At 42.3% G+C, this 15,106-nt stretch overlaps 1 protein-coding gene across 2 annotated transcripts in view; it reads left to right on the forward strand.

Annotated features, from left to right (window-relative positions):
- Positions 1 to 15,106, forward strand: part of LOC140486503 (neural cell adhesion molecule 2-like) — a 1,585,952-nt gene that overhangs the window by 996,670 nt on the left and 574,176 nt on the right. The gene's annotated exons all lie outside the window — the stretch shown is intronic.

Genomic DNA, 15,106 nt, shown 5'->3' on the forward strand with positions numbered 1-15,106 from the left:
GGCAGGTGTTCTCGTCTCTGGCTGGGAATTTCAAGACCAACGGACATATTTTTAAGGTGAGAGGAGGAAAATTTAAAACACACATGAGGAGACAAGTTTTTTTACGCAGAGAGTGGTCCGTGTGTGGAATGAACTTCCAGGGAATGTGGTGGATGCGGGTACAGTGACGTTTAAAAGACATTTAGATAATTTCAAGAAAAGAAATGTTTGAGGGAAATGTGCCAAACTCAGTTTGGGATTATGGTCGGCATGGACGGTTGGACGGATGGGACTGTTTCCTTCTGTGTGACTCTCTGGTTGCTGTGTTTCCAACATTACAAAACTGGTGAAAAGCATCAAAAAGCACCATTGTACTTCTTAATGTGTGAAAAGTGTCTCAAACTGACTCCTCACTCAGAAATACTGATGCCATTCTGAATACCATTTCCTCAGGCACTGACTATCCTCTGTACATTTCTGGATAACTACTTGAATTGTAACCAAATAGCATAAGTTTAAATAGATCTGAGAATTGCATTTGTGAATGAACTGCCCATTGAGCTTTAAATGATTTAGTTAATGGATAACAGAGCTAGATCCCCTGTTTATGTGACGGCCATCCATCTCTAGACTTCCTACATGTGTGAGCCCCTACCTAGTGGAAAGGTAAGAGCAGCATGTGTGGGATCACTACCACATTCAAGTTCCCACTTGAGTGATAATCCATCCTGATTTGAAAATATGTCGCCAACCGTCTCTTCTTCATCACCAAACCAAAATCTTTCATACTTTATGGCACTTTGAGTCCACCTTCATCACATGGACTGAAACAATCCACAAGGTACGTTCACCAATCACCTTCACAAGTGAAACTGGGCAGGGAGTGGGGAGCAGCAGTAAATATTAGCTTCACTAGTAAGCGCTACAAGTTAAGAATGAACTACAAAGTAGAAGCCCTTACATATTCTCATGCAACTTGAGTTCTGAAGCTGGTAGGAGTAGCTTGACTACGGTCTTGGCCCATGGCACATTCACGTGCATTGCTCATCTCTGGTTATCTTGCGTTTGAGGCAAAAGATCTTGCTAGGTCACTTCAAAGTTTATTCAACTTTGTAATGTGAATGTAAACTACAGCCATCTGTGCAAGTGGTGGCATGGTGGCGCAGTGGTAAGCACTGCTGTCTCAAAGCACCAGGGTCCCCGGTTTGATTCTAGCCTAAGATGTCTGTCGGTGTGGGTTTCCTCCCACAGTCCAAAGATATGCAGGTCAGGTCGATTGGCCATGCTAAATTGCCCATAGTGTTAGGTGCATTAGGCAGAGAGAAATGGGTCTGGGTGGGTTACGTGTTGGTGGGCCAAAGGGCCTGTTTTCACACTGTAGAGAATCTAATCTAATCTGATTCTGGGGAACATTTGTGATCCAGTTTTCCTTTTTGCAATGACCCTATTTGTGGCCCTGTTGGATTTTTGCAATGGTCTAGTGTGTGTTTAATATCAAACTTTTTCTGATGATGAATTTTTTGAATTCACTTTGGTGGCTTGCTCCAAATATTCAAGTATTACCTACTTAATTACCTACACCTGTACACAATGCAATGCAGGCTGACAATCAAAAATGGGCACCTTCATCATACAGATAAAGGCATTCTATCTAAGGAAGGCCTTGCTTTGCTAAGTGTCAAATACCCTTAGGATGCATTCGAGCAAAATATTAGTCTTGCACAGAACAGTTTCACATTGAATTACTTCACATGTCTCTGAAATTAAAATAAAAGAAGAGCAGAAAGTATCCAGCAATGCCAACAAAATACTTATATTTATGTAGTTCCATAATGCAATAAGAAGTTCCAAAGTGCTTCACAGGAGCATTATCAAACAGAGGATGACACCGTCATGTTAGGAGATATTGGAAGTGAAAATCGAAACTGCTGCTAGACCTGTTGAGCTTTTCCAGCAATTTCTGTTTACTTTTCTGATTTCCAGCATCCACAGTTCGTTTGGTTTTTATTTAGGAGATATTGGATCAGACTGTCAGAAGCTTGTGATGTTTTGTGGAGGAGTACAGTGCAGGTGGAAAGCCCTTAGGCCCAGATAACTTGAGGCACAGCCACCAATGAGGGAGGGAATACAACTGAGTGTTATATACAGGGAAAGGTGGTGGGATATTTTTACCCCTTTTTTCCACGCTTGAAATCAGGGATGAGAATTTTAAAATCAGACAGGATTCTGATTTTCGACCAGGAGCAAATATAGTTCACCATGCACTGGGGTGACTACAAGTTTATGAAAAGCAGAATGAGAGAGAGCAACTAGAAATGTGTTGGAATCTAGAATTAAGGAAAATAGGAATGAGGGTTTCAGCAGAGGATTGGCTGAGCCAAGGACAAAGTCATATGATTTAATAAGGTGGAAACAGGTGCTCTTAGTGACAATGCAAATATGAGGCCAGAGGCTCTTAGAGATTAGAAACAGAATTGTTTCTTTTCAGACCACTGCCTGGAAGAGGGACAGAGCTGGCAGCTAGGAAATGCGAACTTGGACCAAAGCTGTTGTTATCAAGTTAGTGCAAATATTTTGGTATAGACCTGTCAGCAGAATTATACTCGTGTAATTTGACAGAACCTGGGATGTTAGCTTAACGTTTCAATTGATTGTGATGAACCTAGTGACCATGGAAATGGTTTGAGTAATGTCCACCTTTTCAGTTATCCTGTAGATTATAAAGATGCCCAAGATAGTAGTCAGGATGTTTGTGTACCAATGTTTGTCACCAACTGTCGTGGAAATTAAATCAATTCTACTCAAATGCTAGCAAGAGCAAAGAAAAGTTTTATTGCAGGCCTTTGAAGAGGGACCCTCTGCACTTGACAAAATGCCTTCTGAAAGGGATCCTGAGTATCATTCACATATTTCCTTTATACAATACTTCGCTCAGCCTTATCTCACCTCAAGGACAATCAGCTTGGGAACAGTTCGAGCCCTTTTCCACATAAGGAGTTGTTTTCCCATTCCTTTACTGTTGAAAAAACTGCTACTGCCCTTGTGTTTTCCCCAACTCTGTTGAATTAGATTGTTTGCAAAACTTGCAAGGACAGGCTGTCTGTTCACAGAATTCAGCAAAATCAGGCTGTCTGCATTAAAATGACTTCGGATTTCATAATAAATGTTAATTTTGTTAATTTTCCATTGTACCGACAATGCAAAGAAGAGCACTGTATCTCCCGTGACCTCACAGAGAAATCACTGATCTCTGAAAGTGGGAGTTGTGACTTCAAGCCCCCTGTTGTGATTTTTTTTTAACATTTCTATCAGAACTTAAAGTTTATAACATTAGGGAAGTTTCAGTAGTCTGAGAGTCCTTTCTCGAGAACAACGAAGTCTCAGAGCTGGGCTGATGGAGGTCTTCGAGGCTATGAAAACGCAAACAAAGAGAAGAGATTTCCAATTCTGATAGAGACCAGAATTAATTATTAACTCAATAAAATAGGTGATTCAGGAAATGTTTCTTCACCTGGGAGGGGTTAGACTCTGGAAGTTGATATCATGAGGAGTGGTAAAGTAAATGACATAGAACCCTTGAGGAAAGTTAGATAAGAGGGAGAAAGAAGTAGAATTGGTTGATGGCAGCAGATGTTGGGCCGAAGGGCCCATTTCCACACTGTAGGGATTCTACGATTCTATGTCCTGGCAGGAGCAGCAACCAGCTGGAGCAGCAAACCAAGGGAAAGCAAGACTTGTGCGAGGATACCGAGTGCTGATTGTCAGATTGCAGAGTGGGATTAGAATTGTTGGGGTTCTGTATCAATCTGATGTCAATTGGTCTCCTTGTAGTTTGGCTGCGGCACTCCAGTCCTCATGCCTTGAGTCCAAACCTTTGGCAGTTTTACTGGAGTCAGAGATGGTGAGTAACAGGGCTGAAAGCCCTCCTCGATAGATAGCTGTTTCTACATTACGCTGCTTCTGCTTAGGAAGTGGCATAGTTTGGAAATCTATTGCAACATTATTGCACATGAACCTGTCCGAGGCAACCTGGGGCTGACAGCCTGAGGTTTACACTGGCAGGTTGATGGTATTTGGACAAAGCAAATGAACCTCTACACAACTGACACACCAACAGCTAAAATCCAGGTACATGTTGATGCTATAGAGTTGACTGTTGACTGATTAAATTCAATGCTCACAAAGTTCTGAGTGAGCGTGAAGCTGAAACGATAAGAGCACGCTTGTCTGAACAGAATTTGGTTGTGTCACATCCATTTACACTCTGTCAATATGATGCTGAAATCCTGAGACATCTGTATAGTCCAATAAATTGAGAAAACTACAGTCGACCACATGCAAAGAAAGGGCTTTAAAGTGGTTGAGTGAAAGTGGTTGAATTAGCTGACCTCAAGTGGAGATGCTATGAACCCAGGTTTCTATTTTATTCCTATGGAGATCTGCTGGTGATTCTGTGGTAATATTGCCAGCAATGTAAAACCCCAGGTTAATGTTCTGTCTGGGAACATGAGTTCAAATGCCCCGATTGCAGGTGGTGAAATTTGAATTCAAAAAAATACTGGGGTAATGGTGACTGTATATATAATCACTGGTATATTGGTCTGGCATTCACTTGACCTCAGACTGTAGCAGTTTAGATCCTTCATTACTGCTGTGTTGGCAATTAGGAAGGGACAAAGAATGATGAACCAAATCCTTTCAAAATGTTTGAGTCTGGTCTGTATTATCTAAGTACAGTGCTATACTCAGTCGAATTATACTTAAGGATGTGTGTACCCCCTGACACAAGGCTGTTAAAAATTGGACCTTCCTACCATTATGCAAACTAGATAATTGCTTTATTTCACACTATAACTCCACTTTAAAAAAATATGGTAAAGTGAGATCAGAGCCAAATTCTTCAGCTGCAACAGAAATTATCAAACTCACTTAATTAAAGCAAGATATTGTCTTTGCATCAGTATGAAACTATGAGCAGGCAATATCTTTTTATCTGTGTTAAAAATCTCCTGGACACTCCCAGCATACAGCTGCCACCAAGGACTCCTCATCTCTTGCTGAGTAAGACAGGCTAACTGATGACTGATTATTTACGGTCTTGTGGAAAATGCACGTTAAACGTTGCTCTTCAATTTTTAAAACCTTGCATTGTGTGTATGGATGGAGTAGGTAGAGAGGGACTGTTTGCTTTGGCAAAAGGATTGTGAAGCAAAGGGCACAGATTTAAGTTAATGAGCAAAAGAAGGTAAAGACAACCTGGGGTGAAGCTTTGTGATGCAGCAAGTGGTTAGAATCTGGAATGTATTGGCTGTGAACATGGAGGAGGTATATTCAATTGTGTCTTTCAACGCAGAATTGACTAATTAACTGAAAAGAAAAAAATTGCCAGATTACAGGGGAAAAGTGAGGGAGAGAGTAAGATGCATCGCTTTTGCAGAGAGCCAACATAGGTACAATGGACTAAAGTTCCATGTTTTGTTCTTCACCAATCTACAGAATGATTTGGAATGAAGATAGCAGTTTACCCGGATGTAGAGGGTGGAGAAAGAAAACATCGCTCTATGGCCAAAGAGTTACATCCAGTGGAAATAATTGGATACAACACAAGACTTGTTATTTCTTAACTGTAACACAGTTGGTCAGTTTCATTTTCTGACCCATGGGTAAAATGAGCTGTTGCAAGTCTGCAGTGGCAGCCAACCCTGGGTATGCTCTGCATGTGTGAAGCAATTGCTGTGCATTAGCTTAATGTGAAGAAGCTGCCAAAGACAATGACAGCAAACTATTTACATCATACTCATTGAATACTGCCAAGGGAAAAATAACAATCTACTGAAGGGAAATCAAAAAAAATCTCAACACCATTTAGGAACATGACAGATCTCTGTCAGGGCATATTGGCTACATCTGCTATTTTACAGACGCAAGAAAGCAGGAATCAAATAAATGATATTTATATAAATGATTTGGATGAGAATATAGAAGGCATGGTTAATAAGTTTACGGATGACACCAAAATTGGTGGCATAGTAGACAGCGAAGAATGTTTTCTAAGATTACAAAGGGATCTTGATCGAATACGTCAATGGGCTGAAAAATGGCAGATGGAGTTCAATCTGAATAAATGAGAGGTATTGCATTTTGGTGCAACATACAAGGGTATGGCTTATACAATTAATGATAGGGCCTTGGGTGGTGTTGTAGAACAGAGGAAACGAGGGGTGTAGATACATAATTCTTTAAAGACAGGATGGTTACAAAGATGTTTGGTGCACATGCCTTCAATGCTAAGTTCTTTGAGTATAAGATTTGGGAAGTCATGTTGAGATTGTACAGGACATTGGTGAGGTCTCTCCTGGAATACTGTGTCCAGTTCTGGTTGCTCAGTTATAGGAAGGATATTATCAAGCTGGAGATAGTTCAGAAGGGATTTACCAGGATATTGCCTGGTATGGTAGGTTTGAGTTATAAAGAAATGCTAGATAGCTTGGGAGTTTTTGCACTCGAGCGTAGGAGGTTGAGAGGTTACCTGATAGAAGTTTATAAAATAATGAGAGGTATAGATAGAGTTAATGGTAGTGTCTTTTCCCTCGGATAGGGATTTAAAGACTAGATGGCACCTTTTTAAGGTTAGAGGTGAGAGATTTAAAAAAAGACTTGAGTGGCAAACTTTTTACCCAGAGGCGATTTGCATGTGGAGTAAACATCTGAGGAAGTGGTGGGTGCAGGTACCATTGCAACTTTTAAAAGACATTTGGATGGATACATGAATTGGAAAGGTTTGAGGGATATGGGCCAGGAGCAGGCAGGGGGACCAGTTTAGTTTGGGATTATGTTCAGTATGGACTATTGTATGCTGTATGATTGTATGATTCTATAACATATAATCATAGAGAATAGGAGCAGAATATACCATTTGATCCTTTGAACCAGTTCCAGCATTTCATGGCTGATCATCTAACTCAGTACCCTGTTCCTGCACTTCCTTCATTCTTTAATCCCTTTATCTCTAAGAACGATATCTAACATTCTCATGCAAACATTCAATATTTTTGACATCAACCACTTTTCTTGGCAGGGTTCCTCAGGCTCATTACTCGCTGGATGAAAAACCTTTTTCCTCATCACAATCCTAAATGGTTTACTTGGTATCCTTCAGCGGTGGCACCAGCTTCTCATCTCCCTGGTCATTGGGAAGAACCATCCTGTGATTATTCTGTCTAGACCTGTTAGAATTTTATAGGCTTTCATCTGTGACCCACCTTCATTCTCTGAACTCCAGGCTTGTATGGTCCTAAACAAACCAACCTCTCTTCATACAATAATCCTGCTATCTCAGCCTGGTAAACCATTATTGTATGCCTCCCATAGCGAGAACAACCTTCCTCAGGTAAGGAGACCAAAACTGTGCTCGGTACCTCCAGCTGTGGTCTCACAAAGGCCCTGAACTATTATTTAACTCCTCTTGTTCTGAAAGCCAATAAACGATTTACCTTCTTCACTGCCTGCTGCATCTTCAGTGACTGTTGTACTAGGACACCCTGGTCTTGTTGTACCTCCTCCTTTCCAGTCAATTGCCATTCAGATAATAATCTGCCTTCATGTTTTTGCTACCTATTTGGATAACCGCACATTATACTTCATCTGTCATGCATTCCCAATCACTCAACTTTTCCAAATCACACTGAAGCATCTCTGGATGCTCCCCCCAAAGAGTCTGTGCCAACTGGAGATATTACGACTAGTTCCCTCACTAAAATCACGAATATTCCATGAATAGCAGGAATACAAGCGCTAATCCCTGTGGCACCACACTCGACAGAGTCTGCCACTGGGAAAAAAAACCTTGGTTCCTACTCTGTTTCCTGTCTGCCAACCAGTTCTCTCTATCCATGTCTAGATTAGAGTGGTGCTGGAAAAGCACAGCAGGTGAGACAGCATCTGAGGAGCAGGAAAATCATGTTTCAGGCAAAAGCCCTTCATCAGTTCTCTATCCATGTCAATGCACTAGCCCTGACCCCTTGCTCTTTCATTTTACTTGATCATTTTTTTTATCTGTGACTTCATCAAAACCTCCCAAAAATACAAATAAACGACATCATGCTACAGCAAAGGAAGCAAGTCAGAGTGATTGTCAAGGGAGTAAGGCAAGGCTGGATGGCATTCACTTTAGTGCTAGAAATGTTAAAGGAAAATTAATGATGAGTGAATGGTGTGGATTGACACAGGAAAGTATGATATTATTGCCATCACAGAATTTGAGAATAGGATAGTTAAGAACTCATATGGCAGACTTGATTTCATCAGTCGTGGCACAGAATAAAAGAGCAAGGAGGTAATGTTGGAATTGTACAGAGTGCGAGCCAGGCTACAGCTGGAGTACTGTGTGCAGTTCTGGTCACCTCCCTACAGGAAGAATGTGATAGCCCGAGACCTGGAATAAAGGAAGTTGCCTGGGATGCAGAAATTGAGCTATAAGGAGAGACTAGACAGGCCTGGATTTTTATTTTTAGAGGAGAGAAGACTGGGTGGGGGTGTGGGGGGCATGATTGATGTGTACAAAGATTATGAAGGGTATAGACAGGGTGAGCAGAGAGCAGCTGTTCCCCTTGGTTGAAAGGTCAATCATGATGGGACATAGTTTTAGGGTAAGGAGCAGGAGATTCAGAGGGAGTTTGGGAAAAACCAAAAAAAATCCATCCATCTCTCTACCTGTTCATCTAGCCATCCACCTATTCATCCATCCGTCCATCCATCCATTTGTCTATCCATCCATCAATCCATTCATCTATCCATCCATCCATCCATCCATCCATCCATCCATCCATCCATCCATCCATCTCTCCATCTCTCCATCTATCTATCTATCCATCCAACTAACCATCTCTCCATCTATCCATCTCTTCATCTATGCATCCATCCATTTATCCATCTCTCCATCCATCCATCTATCTATCTATCCAACTATCTGTCTGTCGGTCTGTCTCACCATCTATCTGTCTTCATTCACTAACTCCACTCATTACATCCTCGAAAATTTCTGGTAGATTTGTGTAGCCTGATTTTCTGTTCCCATTTGTGCACCCGTGATGTTTCACAATATTCCGGTTGCATTATCAATGAGAGTTGCTGTCTTTGGCAATGCAGAACTTGTGCGTGTTTCCCTTGATTGCAATGCACCAGGCCACCCCCCCACCCCCTCACTGCCCCCCGAACAGCATTTTGGTGGTAAAAGTAGTCACCACAATCCTACCAGACCATAGGGCTGCTTTCTCATTAGAGAGAGAGAGAAAGACAACAGGCAATGGTTTACTCTGAGGTTCACCACACCTCAGGTGAGGGGAGAGGTTGAGAACGAGAGTACCCCTTGGTGATCTCAGTCAGTGTACAAATTGACTCCATGCTGTTGGCATCACTCTGCATTGCAAACTAGTCATCCAGCCAATTGACCCAGCCTATACCCTACAGGTGTGGCCCCACACTGTGCTTCCAAAAGCATTTCATTGCCATCACCAAAACTGCCTATTTCCACTCTGTACCATCGCCCGTACGTGAGTGACTGTGAGCAAATGCGAGGTCTTGCACTTTGGAAAGTGAGCAAATGCGAGGCCTTGCACTTTGCAAAAAGGAATACAGGCATGGACTATTTTCTAAATGGTGAGGAAATTCATAAAGCCAAAGTACAAAGGGATCTGGGAGTGCTAGTCCAGGATTCTCTAAAGGTTAGCTTGCAGGTTGAGTCCATGGTTAAGAAAGAGAATGTAATGTTGTCATTAATCTCAAGAGGGTTGGAATATAAAAGCAGTGATGTGCTTCTGAGACTTCGTGAAACTCTAGTTAGGCCCCATTTGGAATACTATGTCCAATTTTGGGCCCCTCACCTGAGGAAAGACATACTGGCACTGGAGCGTGTCCAGCGGAGATTCACATGGATGATCCCTGGAATGGTAGGCCTAAGGATACTGGGATTGCATTCATTAGAGTTTAGATGGTTGAGGGGAGATCTAATAGAAACTTACAAGATAATGCATGGCTTAGAAAGGGTGAATGCTGAAAAGTTGTTTCCATTTGGCAGGGAGACTGGGATCTGTAGGCACAGCCTTAGAATTAGAGGGAGTCAATTTAGAACGGAAATGAGGAGACATTTCTTCAGCCAGAGAGTGGTGGGCCTTTGGAATTCATTACCACAGAGTGTAGTGGAAGAAGGGACGTTAAATGTCTTCAAGGCAGAGATTGATAAATTCTTATCTCGCAAGGAATTAAGGGCTATGGGGAGAGTGCGGGTAAATGGAGCTGAAATGCCCATCGGCCATGATTGAATGGCAGAGTAGACTCGATGGGCCAAATGGCCTTACTTCCACTCCTCTATCTTATGGTCCTATGGTCTTATGGTCTTAGCTCCTCTGCTGGTCAAATCCTCTTTCATGCTTTTGCTTTTCGAGCCTTGAGTATGTTATCGGTTAATCATATCCTACTCTTTGAAATCTTGAGGTCATTCAGACCACTGCAACCCCTAATCTTACTCACACCAAGTCCTATTCATTCATCTCTCGTGTGTATTTGCAGACCTACAGTGGCTCTTGGTTAAACAGTGCCTCAGCTTTAAAATTCTCATGCTGTTTTCCAATTCATCCACCTCTCCTTACCTCTATACTCACTTGAGATTAGAAGAATGAGAATCAAAACATATAGGATTCCTCAGAGAGTGGACAGGGTAGATGCTGAAAGGTTGTTTCCCCCCTGTAGAAGAGTCTAAGGCCAGAGATTATAATCTCAGAATAAACTCTTCTCAGACCGAGACGAGGATTTCTTCCCTCTGAGGGTAGTGAATCTGTGGAATTCTTTACCACAGAGTTCTGTTGAGGCTGAGTCTATAACTACATTCATGCCTGGGATTTTTAATCAGGAGGGGAATCAGGGTCATGACGAATAGTGGGTTATCAGATTAGCCATGAATGTTGGAGCAGTCTTGACGGACTGAATAGCCAACTTCTGCTCCCACATATTGTGGTCTTATGAGCTGTGGTCATCTCCAGCCTCACAAGACACCGATATCTCTACTTCTGACCTTCAAGTGGCACAGTGGCTCAATGGGTGGGCAGCATGGTGGCTCAATGGTTAGCATGCTGCATCATAATGCCCGGGACCCAGGTTCAATTCCAACCTCAGACGATTGTCTGTGTGGAGTATGCAAATTCTCCCCGTGTCTGCGTGGGTTTCCTCCAGTTTCTTCCTACTGTCCAAAGACGTGCAAGTTAGGTGCATTAGTCAGGGGTAAATGTAGAGTAATAGGATAGGGGAATGGGTCTTGGTATGCGACTCTTCAGAGGGTCGGTGTGGACTTGATGGGCTGAAGGGCCTGCTTCCACACTGTCGGGGTTCATTAATGGCAACCATGCCTTCAGCTGCCAAGCTCTGGAATTGGCTCTCAAGTTCTTTCCTTCTTTCAGCTACGACTTTAAAATCAACCTCTTTCTCATCATTTTAAAAAAAACTTTCTCATGATGTGATTTAATTCAAAAGGGGTGGCACTGGAAAAGCACAGCAGGTCGGGCAGCATCCCAGGAACAGGAGAGTCAATGTTTCAAAGATTAGCCCTTCAGCAGGAAGGGCTTATGTTCAGGAAGGACTCATGCCCAAAACATCGACGCTCCTGCTCCTTGGATGCTGCCTGACCTGCTGTGCTTTACCAGTGCCCTACATTTCCACTCTGACTCTAGATAATGGGATTTGAGGTCAAATTTTGCTTGGTAATCTTCTGCAAAGTGCGTTGAGATGATCTATTGAAGTCAAGGTGCCATACAAATATAAGTTTTTGTTGTTTCATTTTCTTATTCCTGGACTTATGCAGTAAAATCAGTAGCATTGATGTGAAAACTCTCATCAAAATTGGATGATGTTTGATTTCTATCTGGTACTGTTTGACTTGAGTACATCCCAGTCCCAGTTCCTCTACAATGCAGTACATAGCACCAAAATAAACAGGCAATATTTTAACATTCCAGTAGGAGCCAATTCTATACTATGTTGTGTGGGTATGCAATGTGTATGTGCGGCACATCCTGCAAAGAGTGAAGAGTTGAAGGGGATTATTACACCAAGGCTCCAGCCTTTAATGAAACTTCTCCGGGGACCCAAACAAAATATTCTGTTATAAATGGTTTAATCCCATCTTGAGCTTGTTAGTAATTTATTGTAGTTGAGCATTAAAGCACGCCTGTGTTTAATTGACTGGTGTTTAATTAAACAACGTGCAATTGTTTCAACCTCTGACCCTGGCTAATAGTGTGCCATTCTACAATGAAAAACCCCCTGTAGATTTTACTGATACACACTTTGGACCAGATATGCCGAGTCTCATTTTTAGTTTCTCGCACTATCTTCTTTAATTCTTGTAACGAATAGTTGAAGCGATTCAAATGCTTTGTTTAGAAGCTTGTGCAGTGAATGGGAAATTGTATTGGTAGTAAACAAAATACTCTTTGACTTTAGAATATAACACAGCCTACCAAAGAAACACAGAGGGGGGAACAGGTACAAAACAGGAGGCACAACGGACAAGTTACAAGGAGGCATAGATCACGTTGCATTGAGTTTTCAGGTCGTAAACAGGCCATTCGGCCCAACTGATTTTCATTGGTGTTTATGCTCAACAAGAACATGCTTCCTTCCCATGTCCTTATGCCATCACTGGATCCCTCGATTTATTTTAGCTTCTCCTTTCTTTCCACTTCCTGTGTTTCCCTATCTTTTCCTTAAACTCAATTCCCCTCAGCACTTTGAGGGTCAATTGATAGCATTGCCATATGCCCTATACATCAGGGAGATGATCAGTGGTATTATCACTGGATTGTTAACCCAGATAATATTCTTGGGACCTGGGTTCAAATCACAGTAGATGGTGGAATTTGGATTCAATTTTTTTTAAAAATCCAGATTTCACAGTGTAATGATGATCACGAATCAATTGTCAGAAAAATCCCATCTGGTTCACTGATATCCTTTAGGGAAAGAAACTGCCATCCTTATCTGGTCTGGTCTACACATGACTCCAGATCCACAGCAATATGGTTGACTCTTAGCTGCCCTCTGAGCAATTAGGGATGGGTAATAAATGCTGATCCAGCCAGTGACACCCTCATCCTTTAATGAATAAAAAAAAACAGTATGCGAATCAGAGTTTGTGTATTCACAGACAACTGCATGCAGTGAAGAATTGAGACTCATTCCTGCCTCTTCCTGTGGCAGTACTGAGGGAGCCCTTCACTGCCAGGCATGTCATCTTTTGGTTGGAGAAGTCTAATGAGTAATTCATTGGCTGTAAAGTGACTTTCTCTTATCATAGAATCTCTACAGTATGGACACAGGCAATTTGGCCCAACAAGTCTAACCAACTCTTTGAAGATCATCCTATCCAGACTCAACCCCTTACCTTGTAACTCTGCATTTCCCATGGCTAATCCATGGAACCTACATATATCCCTTGACATTATGGTCAATCCACCTAACCTGTACATCTTTGGGAGGAAACCAGAGCAGCTGGAAGAGACTCAAACAGACACAGAGAGAATGCGCAAACTCCACACAGACAGTTACCCAAAGCTGGAATTGAAACAGGGTCCCTGACACTGTGAGGCAGCAATGCTAACCACTGTGTTGCCCATTTCTTATTCACTTTGTCTCCTGTGTCGCCTAATACATCAATTAGTAAACCAAACTGAATTTTGACCTCCATCTTTGACCTCTGACACAAGTGGAAATATTTTCTCTACATCTACCCTATCAAACCCTCAGGTCACCTCTCGGCTTTCTCATACATTGAGAAAAGAGCTCCAGCTAGATCAGTCTTTACTGGTAGGAATGTTCCTTCACGTATAGTATCATCACATCTGTGAATCCTTTCTGCATCCCCTCCAATACTTTATATCATTTTTACAATTTAGAAGCCAGAACTATTCACCATGTTCCCCAGTAGGCTCGAACAAAGGTTTGATATAAACTTAAAATAACTGCTTCTCAATTCTATCCCTTGAGAAATACACTGCATTGCTTGGTTTGCCTACCTCACAGCTGTATTAATATGTGTTGTACTTCTCATTATGTTTATACCCAGGCCTGTTTGCTCATCTACCTCAGTCAGACTCTGATAGCCATTCAATATGTAGCCTCCTTTGATCTTCCTACCTCAAGCTTAACAACAGAGGAATTTGTTTGCCAAGTTTCACTGAAAATAGATGCCGGAGTTGACTATTTGGTCCTTCACTACAATCCAGTATGACCATGGCTGATTATCCAACGCAATACCCTGTTCCCCATTCGCTAGAGTTTTTCTTAAATGAGAGCAATAGCCTTAAAGTGATTGGCTAGGATTTTTTTGGAGGGTGATAATTCCTAGTTAGCCACTTGAAGAATTGGTGGACAAGGTCTTGCAAGCCACCATAGTCTTACTCTCCCATTAGAAAGAGGCGACTTACGTTCGAGCCCGGGTGTCCCTGAAGAGGGAGCATGTGATGTTTACCAACACCCTTGAGCTTTTCAGAGACAGGTGGGCACAGCAGGACGTGGAGTGTCTTATTTACCCCTCCAACTCTACTTTGATTTAACCCTGTCCCCCCGTCACTTTTTGATCACTCAGCATTGCCCTTTGATGTGAAGGGCAGTGCTTGTCACTGGCCACTTGGGTGTTTCCTTTCTTCCTGGTGTTGGAAACTGAATAAAGATTTGTACATCTGTTGTCTTTGACTGTACCTCAGAGCTGCACACACACAACATGGGAGCTGGGGAAAATAAAAAAAAGTAAACAGAGGTGACTGTTGGTGGTTTAACCCAAGGGCTGCCACACCTCAGGCAAGGGGCGAGGTTGAGATGGAGAGTTCTTCATGGTAACCTCAGCTGATGTGGGGATTGAACCTGTGCTATTGGCATCACATTGCTTTGCGAATCAACTGTCCAGACAACTAATTTAAACTGAAACCACCCGAGGGAGAAGGTACTGCCACCAATACTGCTTGTCCTGCAGCCACTTATTAACTACCTGGAGATTTGATATTTGATTCTCATTTACATGAGAGACCTGCCCACGGGGTGCAGCTGGCCACCCAGCTCTCTAATCGCACACAACAGCGCC

Source organism: Chiloscyllium punctatum, chromosome 15, assembly GCF_047496795.1.
Source record: "Chiloscyllium punctatum isolate Juve2018m chromosome 15, sChiPun1.3, whole genome shotgun sequence".
NCBI lineage: Eukaryota > Metazoa > Chordata > Chondrichthyes > Orectolobiformes > Hemiscylliidae > Chiloscyllium > Chiloscyllium punctatum.